Genomic DNA, 16,089 nt, shown 5'->3' with positions numbered 1-16,089 from the left:
AATGAATCAAAATTTATTGTAAAGCATGAATTTACATTTAACGAAATGCAAGACTTCAGTTCTCAGAATTCGGAAAATTGAGCTACACCACTTTCGGTCTCAAGTGGCTCAAATGTACATGGGAATAACCTTTCCGAAATGTAACCACACATGAGAAAATATAAACAAACATCTTAAATCAGTGATACACTCTGCCATATCTTGAGGCGCATTACATTCTTACTTAATTTCAGCATATAGCATTAAAATTAAGCAACTGTTTACTTCCGCCTTTTCTAATGAGGTAACAACTGCTACCAGCCACATTATTTATGCATTTATTACAAAAACATGTTATCCTCTTTCATTTTTTTTTTTTTTTTTACAGTACACCAGTGGACGGGTATTACTAATCGACTCTGACACTGCCTTCAAATGTCAGATAGTGCACGTAACGAGAAAATATCAAAAGATGATCGATCGCATTCAGTACAATCACTAGACTGCATAAATATCATCAATAACCGGAAAGGTAACTTGTGCTTAATCAGTCGTAATAATACTGACAGGGTTCTCACTGTACCCGAAGGATAACGCACAGTTTAATGAAGGAATTTTCAAGGGACAGAAAAAAATTATCATTACAACAGGGTTCTCGCTATATGCTGTAATTCCTATAGTGGACTTTTACTGTGATCTAAGCCAACGGCCGTAGTTGAAACACCGGACCCCGTGAGATCTCCGAAGTTAAGCAACACTGGGCGTGGTCAGGAGTTGGATGGGTTGCCACGCGCTGTTGGTGGGGGGGTAAGGAATGGAGGAGCAGAAAGGAACTGGCCACCCTACCGCACGTGAACTCCGGCTCAGGAACACCTCTGTGGAGGTTTGGACCTGCCTTCGGGCAGAATAACCCTTACCTACTGTGATCTAAATAATCATCATTTTTACAGATTAGAGCCAATATTTCAAAATTCAACTTGTAAAATTGTGGTAGATAAAGGGAACTTGTGAACAATAATTCCAATTATCTTTCATAAGATTTAATCTTAACGACAATAAAAGCTTAAAGGGTAATGTCAACACAAATACACTGCATATATTTGGATGTAATTTCGTACCAATGAGATGGCTTGGTTACAGTTTGACAATTGTCTTTTGGAATGCCATTCTTGGGTAAGGGTACACTAAATTATGCTGCTCTGAAGAAGGTAAAGTGTTAGAAGAACAGTTGAAGATGAAGTGTCAAATGACCCAAAATAAACATTTCCAACATATTCCTCTGTTTGAATTTAACAGAGGAGAAAAGGCACTTGAAGCAGCTCGAACCATTAGCAAACTGTATGGGGACGATGCTATCAGGGAGAATATGGCACAAAAATAGTTTGTTTCAAACGGGCTGACTTTGATCTGAAAGACATCCAAGTTCATAAAGACCATCGGCCTCTGATGAAAATCAACTCAACGAGTCCATTCACAATGACCCACGACAGTCAACCCGAGAATTAGGAAATGTAATGTACTGTAACCAATCAATTGTAGTGCGACATTTGCACACGTGGGTAAGGTTCAAAAATAGGATCAGTTTGTACTGTATGGTTTAAGCAAAAACAATAAACAACAGTGTGCAACAATTTATGCGTCTCTGCTTGATCATTATCGGTTAGCTCATGAACAGCATCGAACATTCTTGTCAAGGATTTTTATGGGTGATAAGAAATGGTGCCTTGAGTCCCAAAACAAAAGGCAAGCCCACATCCAAGAGCTAATACCTTCCAAAAAAAAAAAAAAAAGTCAAGTTAAGCATCTGGTGGGACAAGGAGGGTATCATGTTCTGGGAGATAATTCTCAGAGAAGGTAACCATCACTGCTGATATGTTCCATATTTACTCGTGTATTAGAACCCCCTGGCTTTTCGAGACAAAGAAAATGAAAAATAAATCTCACATACAAGGACCTCCCCCCCCATGTAATTTGTCAGAGAAAAACAACGATTCCACTTCGAAGCGGTTACAAGCCTTATTGCAGCTCCAATGACATCACACAAATTTGTGAACAGTTTTGTCCATACGACCCATGCAATGAAAATAAACATCAAAGCCAAGCGGTACATATGCGTTTCGTATTTAAAAAATGTCCGCCTCCGCAGCGTAGGTCTGCAGCAGTTCTGATGATGCTGCACAAATAGGTGAATAGTTTTGTGCTCAACCCGCGCATTACAAGCATACACCAGTCATGCTATATGTTTGTGTTTTGTAGTTAAGAAAGTCCATCAGCATAATGGTTAGCACAATTAGCTGTCGTTCTTGGGGGCCTGAGTTTGATTCCCCGTACAGTACTGTCAGACATTTTAGGAATTGCAGGAAGGTTAAAATGAGGTAAAAATGGTACATACAGCGCTCCTCCATTGGGGGTATGCCTAAAAAGAACTGCACCACCTCGGGATGAGGAAACTAATTTACTTTAGTTAAGAAGTATTTGCGGTTGTTGCTGTAATGTAGTAGGTAAAATCATTAACAAAGTAATCGTTTAATATCTCATAACTCGGGCCAATATAGGTCATTTTTGGAGAGAAGTAGGTTTAGAATGTGATAAAAACAATCCAATCATAATGATTGTTTCACTTGCCAGTGTACCTAATAAATAATAATAATAATAGAGTTGTGTGAAAAATTCAATTTGAACATCATGACCACCAAGTTCCAGAAGAAGCCAAAGAAACAAACAACATGGATATCACCTAACAAGTTATTGGGCGAATTTCAGATTGACCATGTTGCAATCAGTTATGAAAACTCCAGAGAAATTCAAGATGTACATGTAGCTAGAGGAGCAAACTTCGACTCTGACCACTATCTGACAAAAATTAAGATGAAATTAACACCAGAAAGGAGAAAAAGTAGTGGTACAAAAATTACAAGATACAGAATAGAAGATCTGAAGTTCAATCAGCAGACTGTGAATGAATACCGGAACAGGATAAATAAGATTCAAAGTCACAGTTGGACTGAGATGGCAACATCAATACAACAAGCAGCGGAACAAACAATCCTACGAAGTAAAAAGAAGAAACATCCGTGGTGGAATGAAGTTTGCGAAGAAGCACTACAAAGAAGGGCTCAGACATGGAAGAAATGGAACTCAACTAAGAAACCAGAAGACTGGGAGTCATTCAAAGCACAAAGGAAAACAACAGCTAAAACCATAAGAGGTGAACGAAAACATTATGACACACAGCAACTAAAGAAACTAGAAGAAGATTTCGTGAAAAACAATACACGTAATTTCTACCAGACATTCAGGAGGAACTTAACAAGATACAAACCGCCAACCCTATGCTTCAAAGATGATGAAGGAAATCTAATCACTGGAAATGAACAGAATTGCCAACACCTTGCAAATTATTTCCAGAAACTACTGAACTGTAAAAGACCTGAGGAAACTCTAATGTTTGAGAAACCCAAGAACCAGACACCGGACTCAGAACCACCTAATAAAGAAGAAATCAGGGGAATAATAACAGGACTGAAGAACAATAAGACGTCAGGTGAAGATTCAATAGTCGCAGAGTTATTGAAATATGCCGGAGAACACTTAGTGACTCAGCTAGAAGCACTGTTTGAGGAGATTTGGCAAACGGAGAGCATCCCAAAGGAATGGAAGACATCATTAATACACCCGCTGCACAAAAAAGGAGACAGAACAAACGTTAACAATTACAGAGGAATATCATTGCCACCAGTTGCCTCTAAAATTCTATCCAAGGCACTACAAAACAGGACTGAAGGGATAATAGAAAAAGAACTTGGTGAATACCAGGCAGGATTCCGGAAAGGGAGATCATGCAGCGAGCAAATTTTCAACCTAATCTCCATAATACAACTACGTGCACTCACAGCCAAAAATCTAGTGATTATATTTGTGGATTTTAAGAAAGCCTATGATTCAGTCGACAGAGCAACCTTGATAAGCACGTTAGAAGAGTTTGGGATAGATAAAAAAACTAGAAATTTAATCAAAGAAACCATCACTGACACTACATCACAAGTTAAGTTTATGGGTATGTTGTCAAAACCATTCAAGATCGAAACAGGTGTCCGACAAGGGGACGGGATGTCACCACTTCTGTTTAATGTTATACTTGAAAAAGTGGTCAGAGTGTGGAGGAAGAGACTGATGGAATTAGGGGTGAAAAATGGAATATCACTGGGAAGATCTGGAGTCAAAATTGACTGTCTAGCATTCGCAGATGATATGGCAATACTGGCAGAAGACACTGAAACAGCCAAGGTACAAATTGAAACACTTCAAGAGACTGCTGTAAAGACGGGACTTCAGATATCCTTCAAAAAGACGGAACTAATGATTCAGGACAAAAAGGATCCGACACAAAATATTGTCACCAAATATGGAACAATTAAAAGAGTACAGAAGTTTAAATATCTAGGGGAATGGATAACCCCAACAGGACTACCAGGAATAGCATTACAGGAAAGGGCAAGAAAGATGGAAGCAGCATACCAGTTATGTCGAAATGTCTACAATAAAAAATCAGTTTCATTCACTGCAAAAATCAGACATTACAACACTGTCATCAAACCAGAAAGTCTATATGCGATCGAATGTATTCCACTGAACAGGAAGGGCTTACTAGAAAACATTGAAAAGACAGAAAGGAAGATCTTGAGGAAGATACTGGGACCCAGGAAAGTGGGTCAAGAATTTAGACTGCGACCAAATGAGGAACTATACAAAAGGACCGAAAAAATCACAACATCCTTCAAGAAGAGAAGACTCTGCTTCTACGGACACATTAAAAGAATGCCACCAGAGAGAACAGCCAAGCGAATTCTGGAATACATGGAGAACAGGAAGACACAAACTAGCTGGCTTAAAGGGGTCAAGGAGGATATGGAGGAAAATAATATATCACAGCAGGCAGTATACAACAGACAGGAATACAGAAAAATCATCAACAAAATTAAGGGATTCAAAGATCAAAGTAGCAAAAAACGGACCGGCAACAACTGGTCACGAGAACGTAAAGAAGCCCACTCCGAAAGGATGAAGAAGTACTGGGCCGATCGAAAGAGGAAGAACCGTAAATGAATGATGCTTAACGTGGTCCATAGTAGACCTATTCGAAAACAAGAATAATAATAATAATAATAATAATAATAATAATAATAATAATAATAACAACAATAACAATAACAATAATAACAACAACAATAACAATAATAACAACAACAACAATAATAATAATGTTATTGATTTTATGCCCCCACCAACTACTTTTATGATTTTCGGAGGTGCCAAACAAAACATACTATGCGTTAATAAACAAAAATGGAGACAACGAAGTTAAGAAATTAAACATTATGATGATAAAACACATTACCGCCACACCTGTATATATTCCTAATCCCTAAATGCGGCAAGTTTCATGTTATTTATTTTTATTCTCTCCTTCATGGAAAAAACAAAATAGTATTTTACAGAGTAATTTAAATTGAAAATTTATCCGCGTCATGATAGAACAAGTCTTTTGGAATGTACACGGGTAGCTTTCTGCATTTTCACTCACTTCGGTGTGTCCACGGTGTTTTATATTTCCTAAGTTCAAATGATACCGCAATTTTTTTGTATTCAGCGTTGTAAGGAACGCCACAATATCACGTAGCGGGCAGTGTGAGGAGAAGCAGAACCTGCAAAAGCCTGGCGATGCCAACAGCTGGTGACAAAACGTGGCTCATACAATCAATTCATACGCACCAAACAATACTGTCAATGCCGATGAAATTGCATTGCTTTTTTAATGCCGAGCCCAAACAGACTTATGGTTTTAAAAGAGAGAAGCGCCAGGCGGGAAATCATACAAGGGTGGGGGTCATTGTACTGTGTTGCAATGCACACTGAAGCGAGGGACTTCCTCCCCTCGTCATAGGAAAGCTCGATAAGCCACAATGTTTTAAGGGCATCGGGTACTTTCCGTGCAAGTACAAGGCATCTAAAATGACTACCGTACAGTAATCCAATGAATAAAGCACTTGCACAGGGGAGCTAGGATAGATTTCACCTCGTCGGATCATGCTTTTTTTCTTTCTTTCGTTGCGTGAGGTTATGTTTGTCAGTAAGTTATCCAAGTGCATTATTTGAATACTGTAAATGCACCTTGTTGGATACATTTTGGAAATAGTTCTTTTCCATGGCATTTGAAAGGTTTAAACTGTGAATAAGGTTAATTACATGCAGTAACGAGTCTTAGAATATTTTGTGATTTTAGCATTTCTGAATTACAAGTTGGCAAGTACTTCGAAATCACGTAATTCGAAGTCCAATTTTTAGAATTAACAAGGTTTTACTGTATCAGCTGGTGGGTCGGCATGCTTTCTACAGCACGGCTTTTTTCGGAAGCGATGGCTTCTGCAACACATACACCAACCAGGAATAATAGACACCATCAACATACACCATCTCCAGAAACCATTTGCGAATAGATTCTCACTGTCTGGACTCTATAGTCGGGAATTAAACTATGTTTTTTAAAGTTTCAGAAAGACGTGATCTCGAACAGTGCATGGTAGTAAAGATGATGTCATTTGGAATGACAACACGCTGGTAACAGAGAAGTTGGCGGCACAAGACAACGATAATTCAAATTAAATCTGTGATCATGTTTACTGTGTAGTAGGCCTACTCCTCAACTGACAGACAAATGACTGGCCATTCTTTTGTATTAATATTGCATAATATGATACCCTTATCCCTTTTCTCTAAGGGGTTGAGTATGAAGCGAGACGAATCTTCGTAGCCCTTTCTGACGTTAACCTCATCAGAGGAGTTAATGAGATGAAACAAATGACATGATATAAGAGTAATAAAAACTGACTATGTTCACTTTATATGTAGACCGAAACATCATATGTTCAGCATTTATTGCTGTTTTAAATTTAGAAATACTGCCTTCCAATAAAAATAACCAGTAAAACTCAGAATACATTCATACATTTGTTAAAGAATAGTGTGGTATGTTTACATGTACAATTTATAGCTCGTTATAGCCTAGAAGTCATGAGTTCACTGCACAAAATTTGAGGTTATCGCATATTGGAACCACCTTTTCCTTTTTTTGGATGTAAAAGTGGAAAAGAAAGGGGTCTAATACGCAAGTAAATATGGTATTGTCAACAACTGAGATGCCTTGTGACCACAATGCAAGAAAATCAACCAGGATGTCATAAAATGCTGCTACTTCACGATAATACGTCTGCATGCCACTAATATGATAAAGCAGTAATCCAGGAGCCTGATTGGGAGGTTCTTCCACACTCTCCTTATTCTCCTGATCTTGTACCCTGTGATTTTCAACTTTTCCATTCTTTATCAAACAATATGCAAAGATGTTCTTTTCGGGATGAGAATTATTTTCAAACTTGTTTTGTCAACTTTTTAACACCAAATCAATTGATTTCTTCAGGCATGGAATTGAAAAATTGTTCCAACGTTTACAGAAAGTCATTGATAATGCAGGACATTATGTCACTGATGATAATTAGTGACACTAGTGTATACCATACAATCTCAAATACCACCCGCACTGTGTTTTGAAAATATCGCTTCCAAAATTGGGTGCGGATCTTATTCAAAATTTTGGGATATTTTATCTTTCCGAATGCGCATAAATCGGGCATCACCACCGGCGTGGCTTGGCAACAATGCTATCTCCACTCTCAGTACACGCTACTTCCGCGCTTGGCGTCAGTCTCACGCACGTTCTCGGAGTATCAACATGAATTCCACAAAGTGTCTGCGATCTTTCACTGCGAGTGAGAAACTGAAAGTAGCTCGGGAAGCCGAAATTATTGTAAATCGTGCCTCCGGTAGGAAATACGATATTGACGAGTCGTGTATTCACGATTGGAGAAAGAAGAAAAATGTGCTATTAACATGTAGTGGTGATCGTAGAGCTTCTCATGGACTGAGTGTACAGTTTCCAAAAATTGAAAAAAAAACTTTATAAATATGTGACAGAAAGGCGAGAATTGGGATATGGTGTGTCAACCGAAATATGTCAGCTAAAGGCATTAGAGATCGCAAAGGAATTTCATTGGAAGGGTTTACAGCAAGCCGAGGATGGGTTTGTAATTTTAATAAAAGAAATGGGTTGAGCGTACGAAGGCATACTTCAATTTCACAGCGTCTTCCTGGTGCCTACGATGAGAAGTTATTGTCATTTCAGCGTCACATAATTCGGTTGCAGAAGGAAAATGCATAGTTGCTTTCCCAAATTGGCAATGCAGATCAGGCGCCTGTCCATTCTGAAATGCCAGTGGACAAGACTGTGAATGTTAAGGGTGCGAAAATTGTTACCATTAGAACAGGTGGTAATGAAAAACAATGATATATGGTAATGTTGTGTATTCTCGCCGATGGAATCAAATTGCCGCCGTACATTGTTCTCAAGCGAAAGACACTTCCTAAAAATTTTCCCGCTGGTTTTATCGTCAGATCTCAGAACTCCAGCTGGATGGACAATTCACTTATGGAAGACTGGGTAAAGTGGCAACGTCACACTGGTGCATTACTGGGACAAAAGAGCTTGCTTGTTCTCGACAGTTACCGCGGCCACACAGCAGACGCAGTGAAGAAACATATCAAGGATGGGAAAACTGACCTAGCAGTCATTCCGAGCAGGATGACATCTATGCTACAGCCGCTGGATGTCTGCGTGAACCGTCCATTTAAAGCAGCCTTGAAACAGCTCTATACAGAATGGATGGAGACTGATAATCACACACTGACGCCAACTGGTCGCATTCAGCGCCCGGAAGTTCAGCTGCTGTGTTTGTGGATTTTGACAGCATGAAATCATATCCCTGGAGAACTCAAACAGAAGAGCTGCAGGAAATGTAGCATTTCTAATGCTATGGATGGCAGCGATGACGACATTTTGTGAGAAGGTGATGATAATGAAAGTTCCGAAGTTGGTACTGATGATGATGATGAATAAATGAACTCGTTGTATATCGTTCTGGAAATGTTTGTTTACTTTTATTTGTATTTTCTAATCATTTGATGAGTGTTAGTAAAGATTGTAAATAATTTTGACTTCACTTTTCTTTTAAATTTCGTTCTTTCAAAATAAGGGTGCAGATCTTATTGGGTGGCGGGTGGTATTTGAGATTTACTGCCATTTCTTGATGGATACAGTACTTTTGTATCCAACTCTTGGCACAGGCCAGAGTAAAGTGTAGCTTCCACCGAAGTCCCAGTCTCATCCATGGCTGTGACAATATGGAAGCTGCTGGGGTATGGGTGGTGCTGAGTAATGACATTCAGAGCACGACTAGTGCATCTGAGTGTTATGAAAGGTGTTGCTCATAGGGTCAGTCATGCTGCAATAGCACTTTCTGACCCAGTGAGGAAAGCAATGGCAAACTACCTCACTCCTCGTCTTGCCTAGTACGCCTCATTTTGGTGCTGCCATTGGTTTTTGCGGTTTCCTTATAACCGCATAACCTTTGGTGGTGCTATTTGAGGATCCAACCAGCCTCTGGGCTGATGACCTAACAGACAGACACGGCAGTTTGTATTGCCATAATTCCAAATGTGGAACAAATAAATGTGTAATAATATTAATAAGTCGCCATGGCTAAAACGCTGTTGACTTATGCCTCGGCCCAATATTTGCAATGGAAGGTATATTAATGTCCTGCAAAGACAGGAAGGTAGCAAGGATTGGGACAAATGGTGTATGCATAATGACTTGATCACACAATATGCTATTTAAAGGGATGTATCATGGTAGACATAATATGAGTCCTCTATTTGCAAAACCGTCCATTTCCAAAAAAAAAAAAGTGAAATCCACTTTTTGTGCTAAACGTGTTCTCTGTCCACTTTTACACAAGACAGCAAACTGTTAGCTGAAAACTCGGCCTCTAACCAGCTTATTTTCTTCGCTGAAAATTGGAGTTAGGCAAAAGATGTTGAATCTCTTCTTGACTGAACATTTTTGGGACTCAGTGGTGAAATGTAGAAGTGCTTAAGTTTTATAAAGAACTCATTGATAACGATAACCTTCCACAAAACAACCCAGAAGATGTGGAAGATGCATGTCAGCACAGTGTAGACATGACATTAATTAATGTTCAATTCTGGTTCATTTTGTATAAATACAGTAGAAGTCCGTTATAGCGAGAATTCATAACGGCGAAAAATCCACTCGCTATAGCGGATTGTCATTATATCCGCTTTTTTGTAAAAATAGGGGATTTATGGCGATCAGTTTGTTCAAAACTTGCGTTTTCACAGATAATATCCACACTACGGCTTACTTGTTTGTTGTTTTTCGATATCCGATACTACGTGAAAGTGTGTGTTTAATTTCATTCTGAAAAGAATATATTACCGTATTTCTCCGAGTCCAAGACGGCCCCCACTTTTTCCTTCAAAAAATTTTAATGCAGCTTAAAAGTGCTTTGTAAAATCATGTGAATGTCTTTCTTATACAGTACGCATTTTAGACTATTTGTACTCATTCAATTATACTGATTTGCGTCGTATATTTTTATATACGTACTTAACTTCCCGCAACCGTGACAAATTCTGGACCTTCAAAACATTCTCCACTCTACTTTGGCGTTCGACCGCAGCGCATGACCTTGAATGTGCCGCGCTGATCACCAGGAGCTGGCGGCTTTCTACTACAAATCTATTCGTCTGCGACTTCAAGTTATTTTTGATCTTCGTATATTAGTTGATAGTGTTGTGACTTTGTGCATGACAGAATGTGGTGTCGTGTCTTTGTGCCTATCAGAGTGTGAAACTGACCTCCAATATTCATAAACATTGTACATGTTTTTACGGCTGATGATGACCTGGACTAAGGTCGAAACCGGTCCCATTTAAATAAGAATGTAATTACTACATTTCTTTCTTTTAAGTATTGAATAGGTTGAACCTCCTTTTCAATTATTTAATTTTTAACTATTTCTAAACGTCGAACATTGGCTTCAGTTATGCCATATTTTTTGCGGCTGTACAATTATGCTTTATTTCGGCGGGTTTAATAACCATTAACTTAACGTTGGCATCATAATATCCAAGGGAACTTGTTGAAAAATTGCCGACAATACACATTCCACGCGTCTCTACCATACGACGATCCATCACGAAAATATTCTTGCTTACTATAAAACTGTTGCTCTCACTCAGCATCAGATATAACTGGCTGCCGCTACATGCACGTCTTGCTTGCCGGATTCGGTCAATTTCAGCGGCTAGCGATGTATAGGTCTTAACCGCGGACTTTGAATGTCAACAAGCGAGTTTATTGCACTGCGGTATGGCAATTCCGCCCTTACAGTTTTGTGCACATACCTCACAATTTCATCTTCGACTTCTTTAAAGCGTCCTTGTTGTGGGCCACTGAATGCATTTTTTTTGTGCAGTACGCATTTTTAAGCTATCTTTGTCTTCACGGTAACGTTGAATATTGGCTTTAGTTAGGTCTGTGCCGTATTTTCTTGCGGCTGCACAATTATTATTATTTCCGAGTGTTTAATAGCCTTTAACTTAAAATTGGCATCACATCGACGAGAACTCATTGAAAACTTGTCGGCAATACCTGTCCCACGTATCTTTACAATACGACGATCCATCACGAAAATATTCCTGCTGTCTATAAAACTTAATTTTTCTAAGCGTCAGGTACAGCAGACGCGTTATAATTCTACTACTGCGTAGCTGTGGCCTTTCTAAGAATTCGAAGGCTCGCATGTTTTGATGCCATTCTGCAGATTTGAGAAATGTTTTTGTAGAGGATAACAGAATGTCATTCTCTCTTCACTATTTCCCGAGATCCAGTGACGTTACACATAGGCACTGTACAACCAATCGCCGCGGCGAGCAATGTATGATAAAGAGGCGGTCGTTTATTGTCAACGAGTATTTTGTGCACATTCGCGGGGGTGAAAAGAAATAGCGTGGTTACTGCGGTAGTTGACAGTGGTGTTCATTACTACCAGGCCACGAATGTTAAACGACCCTTGATTTTTCGCATGAGATTCTGAGAAAAAAAAAAGTCTTGGATTTGGAGAAATACGGTATCACTCCAGAGGCTTCTGTGGCAAACATTTCAATTTTCTTGATCAAACGGCGTCACCTAACCTAACCGTACAGTGGCTCAAATAAGTATTGGTCTGTCAAGGTATGCTACATATGAGGACAAGGAATCTAAGGGAATGATGATAAAATTGACATATAATAGATTCCTTGATTATTTATCATCTTGTGTAACATGGACATTGTAAGAGAAACATAATTCTTCGATGTCCATATAACTAAAAAAACCACAACTTAAAACTATCATTTTCACTTGCCACCAAAAATGTATTGGTCTGAATTAACATAACGCAGTTTCTTGATCTTTTGTGGATGTTTCAGTACTTGGTAGGTCCTCCTTTACTCTTCATAATCTCAGCTAACCTATTTGGCATCCGTAGTTTTCTTTGGTGTGTTATTCCATACGGTGAGTAAAGCTTCTTTCAGGTCAGTTTTGTTTGATATTGCATGCTTTCTCATGTTTTGCTCCAAATAGTGCCACAAATTCTCCATGGGTTTGATGTCGGGAGATTGTGGTGGAGTTTCCATCCAACGCGGTGTATTATATAACAGCCATAGCTTCATGTTCAGGGCTGTGTGTTTGGAGTCGTTATCTTGCGTAAACGTATACTTCACTGAGAGGCCCATTTTTTGTACACTTAATGGAAGATGTGTCTTGAGGATGTTAATGTATGGTTTGTGATCCATAGTCCCTTCAATAAAGGCTAATTCACCTACACCATTCGCACTCGTGCAACCCCACACCACTAGGGTACCACCTCCATGTTTCACAGTAGATGTCAGGTTCTTCTCTTCAAGTTCAAAATTCGTCCTCTTCCACATAGCCACTTGTCTGTCTGACCTGAAGAGGGTAAATTTACTCTCATCAGTAAAAATGACTGTCTTCCAATCCTTATAGCTGTCATTTCTGTGCTCTTTAGTGTACGCAAGTCTCTTCTTCCTATTAGCTTTACTGATGTACGGCTTTCTACGTGCTGTTCTGCCCGCAAATCCTCTTTCGCGTAGCACATTTCGGATGGTTCTAGATGGCACTTGCACTCCTACATCTTGTTTAAACGCAACTGCTATCTTCGGCGCACTTAGCTGAGGATTTTGGGCCACTTTAAGCACAATTTGACGTTTGTCTTGTACTGATAACTTTGAGGGACGACCACTTCTTGGTCTATCTTCTATTGTCTTTGTTCTTTTGTACCTGTACACAATATTTTTAACAGTTGTAACAGCTCTTCCAATAATATCACTTAGGTCCTTGAAAGATTTACCTTTCTGAAATAGTTGCACTACAATCCTCCTTTCTTCCACGTTTGTTTCTTTCATTTCCCTTCCCATTGTTAGCTAAACACGGAAACTCTGTTGAATATTACCTTCCAATGTGTCAGCACAGACACAATGAGCCAGAGTTGTGGCAGACAGCACGATGTCACGATGATATTGTGTACTAGACCAATACTTATTTGGCGCGTAATGATGCACGCCGTTGTATTATTGGTCTGTCTGCAAACAGCGTGAATCTTCTTGGCTCCATTTTCAACCTACTGATGTACTTGACTGTCCTAAATATCTACATACGTGTAATTCCATTATATGCACCATTATTTGTGCCATACAGTTCCATTCATACCACGGCTATGGGCAGACCAATACTTTTTTGAGCCTCTGTATATGTATCATGAAAACCTATTTGAAACTCATGTAGAGAAATGATAACCTCTCACTAAAAACTGATATGGGACAGCTTTCCGAAATTTAACTAGACGCGAGAAAATATAAACTATCCTCTAAAATCAGTGATGCACCCTGCCATATTTTGAGGTGTATCACATTCTTACTTAATTTCAGTATATGGTATACCATTAAAATTAAGAGATCGTTTACTACAGCCTTTATTTTTAACGAGTTAAAAACTGCTATCAGCTACGTTATTTACGCATTTATTATGAAAACGTGTTATCCTCTTTCATTTCAAATTTTCTTTAGAGAACAGCAGTGGACGGGTATTACTAATCGACTCCAATATCACCTTCGAATGTTGACGAGAGAGCTCGCAAATGCACACAGCGCGAAAACTATACCGTACGATACTGAAGATGATCGATCGTACTTTGTGGCGAACATTTCAGTTTTGTTATTCAAATAGTGTCCTATCCTAACTGAACTGTACTACATGTTTGATGAAAACATACTTCAAGCGCCAGTAGAGAAATTATAACCTTCTCGCTATAAATTTACATAGCCTTTCCGTAATTTAACAGATGCAAGAAAATATAAACTAACCTCGTAATCAACGACGCACTCTGCCATATCTTGAGGTGTGTAGGCCTATTTCATTCTTACTTAATTACGGTATTTAGCATTAAAATTAAGCGATCGTTTATTCAGCGTTTATCTTTAACGAGTTAACAACGGTTATCGGACACGTTATTTATGCATTTATTACAAAAACATGTTTTCCCCCTTTAATTTTCCTTGTGGAAGAGCAGTCGATAGGTATTACTAATCGACTCCGACATTGCCTTTGAATGTCGACGAGAGAGCTCGCTGGTGGGCATAGCGTGAAAACGATATGGTGCCGAAGACGATCGATCGCATGCAGTATAATGACTGAGTGCATAAACATCGGCAACGGAAAAAATCAAGCGCGCATAATCGCTCGTAATAACGGATGCATCAGTGAAAGGGTTCTCGCTGTAACCGAAGGATAATACACAGTTTAATATAGGGTTCCGAAGAGACGGACAAAAGTTGTCGTTATAACGGGGTTCTCGTTATATGTCGTACTCGCTATAGCGGACTTCTACTGTACATTGGCTTTTTACACTGTATTGATTTATTTGTAGTTAACTTTAAAAAAATAAAGCATTTTTGTACAATTTCATTCCTTCAGTTTCTTTCGTTTGGTGCAAACCCGGCCATCTCCAAATTTGAAATTTAAATATTCCAAATAATTATACAAATAAAACATTGGTACTCTGTAACATTCATAATAATGCTATTTATAAGCGATTAAGCAAATAAAAATAATTCTAAATCTTGTTATTTAGATTTTATACATTTTTTTGGTTTCCTGAAAAATTTAATCATTTGGAGATGGCCAGTTTTACAAACAGACAACTCATATACAATTATATTTGCACCTATCTACCTTTCTTTTCCTTCAATGATGTTCGTATATGTTGTATTTTCTCCTTCTTAAGGCCTTCTTCACTTCCTGGCGGAAGTTGACCTCCACTTCTAAGGCCACCTCTTCGGATTGGGTGATGTCTCAAATCTCTCCGTGTCTTTCTTCTTCCTCGAGCAGATATTCTGAACAAAAACAGAACCTTCTTAAGTCTGAATATTGAAAAATATAGATTACAAACACAGCAGCAGAACAGAGGTACTGTTTTCAGGTGCCAAGTATGTCCCATCTATACAAGTGCAGGAAAAATGGGAACTTACGAAACAAAAACTATAGCAATAAATTTTTTCAATGAGATTCTTCTTGGACATTAAATAATCAACAGTGTAACTTTAACTGAACAGCAAAACACAATACGGCTTAAATTTATAAGGATATTCATAAGTCCAAAGTCAATCTGTGGAAGAGGCGTGACATATGTCATAAAATATATATTATTTAAAACCCATTTTATACACAAACATTCACATGTTTAATCCATATGCTTTACTAAGGAAAATATAATATATTCATAAACATGAGGATGATGAACATTCTTTCAATGACAGAAAGCTGTTCTTTTTTACAAACACATAAATCTAATGCTACAAGTCTTTTATATCTAAGCTCTCTCAAATGCCAATCAACTGTGCTGGAATCAACCTCCACACCCTGAAAGCAGAAGAGGAGCATCTAATCAACTCTGTTAATCAGTCAGTCTCAAAATTTACTGTTTAATTATTTCTAACAATATTGAAATCTGTCAATCCAACCAGTGATACAACATGATTCCTCGGTAGTTAAGATTTTCTCCATATCAGGTACGT

This window comes from Anabrus simplex, chromosome 5 (genome assembly GCF_040414725.1).
Source record: "Anabrus simplex isolate iqAnaSimp1 chromosome 5, ASM4041472v1, whole genome shotgun sequence".
Lineage (NCBI taxonomy): Eukaryota > Metazoa > Arthropoda > Insecta > Orthoptera > Tettigoniidae > Anabrus > Anabrus simplex.
Note: the sequence above shows the minus strand (reverse complement) of the source record.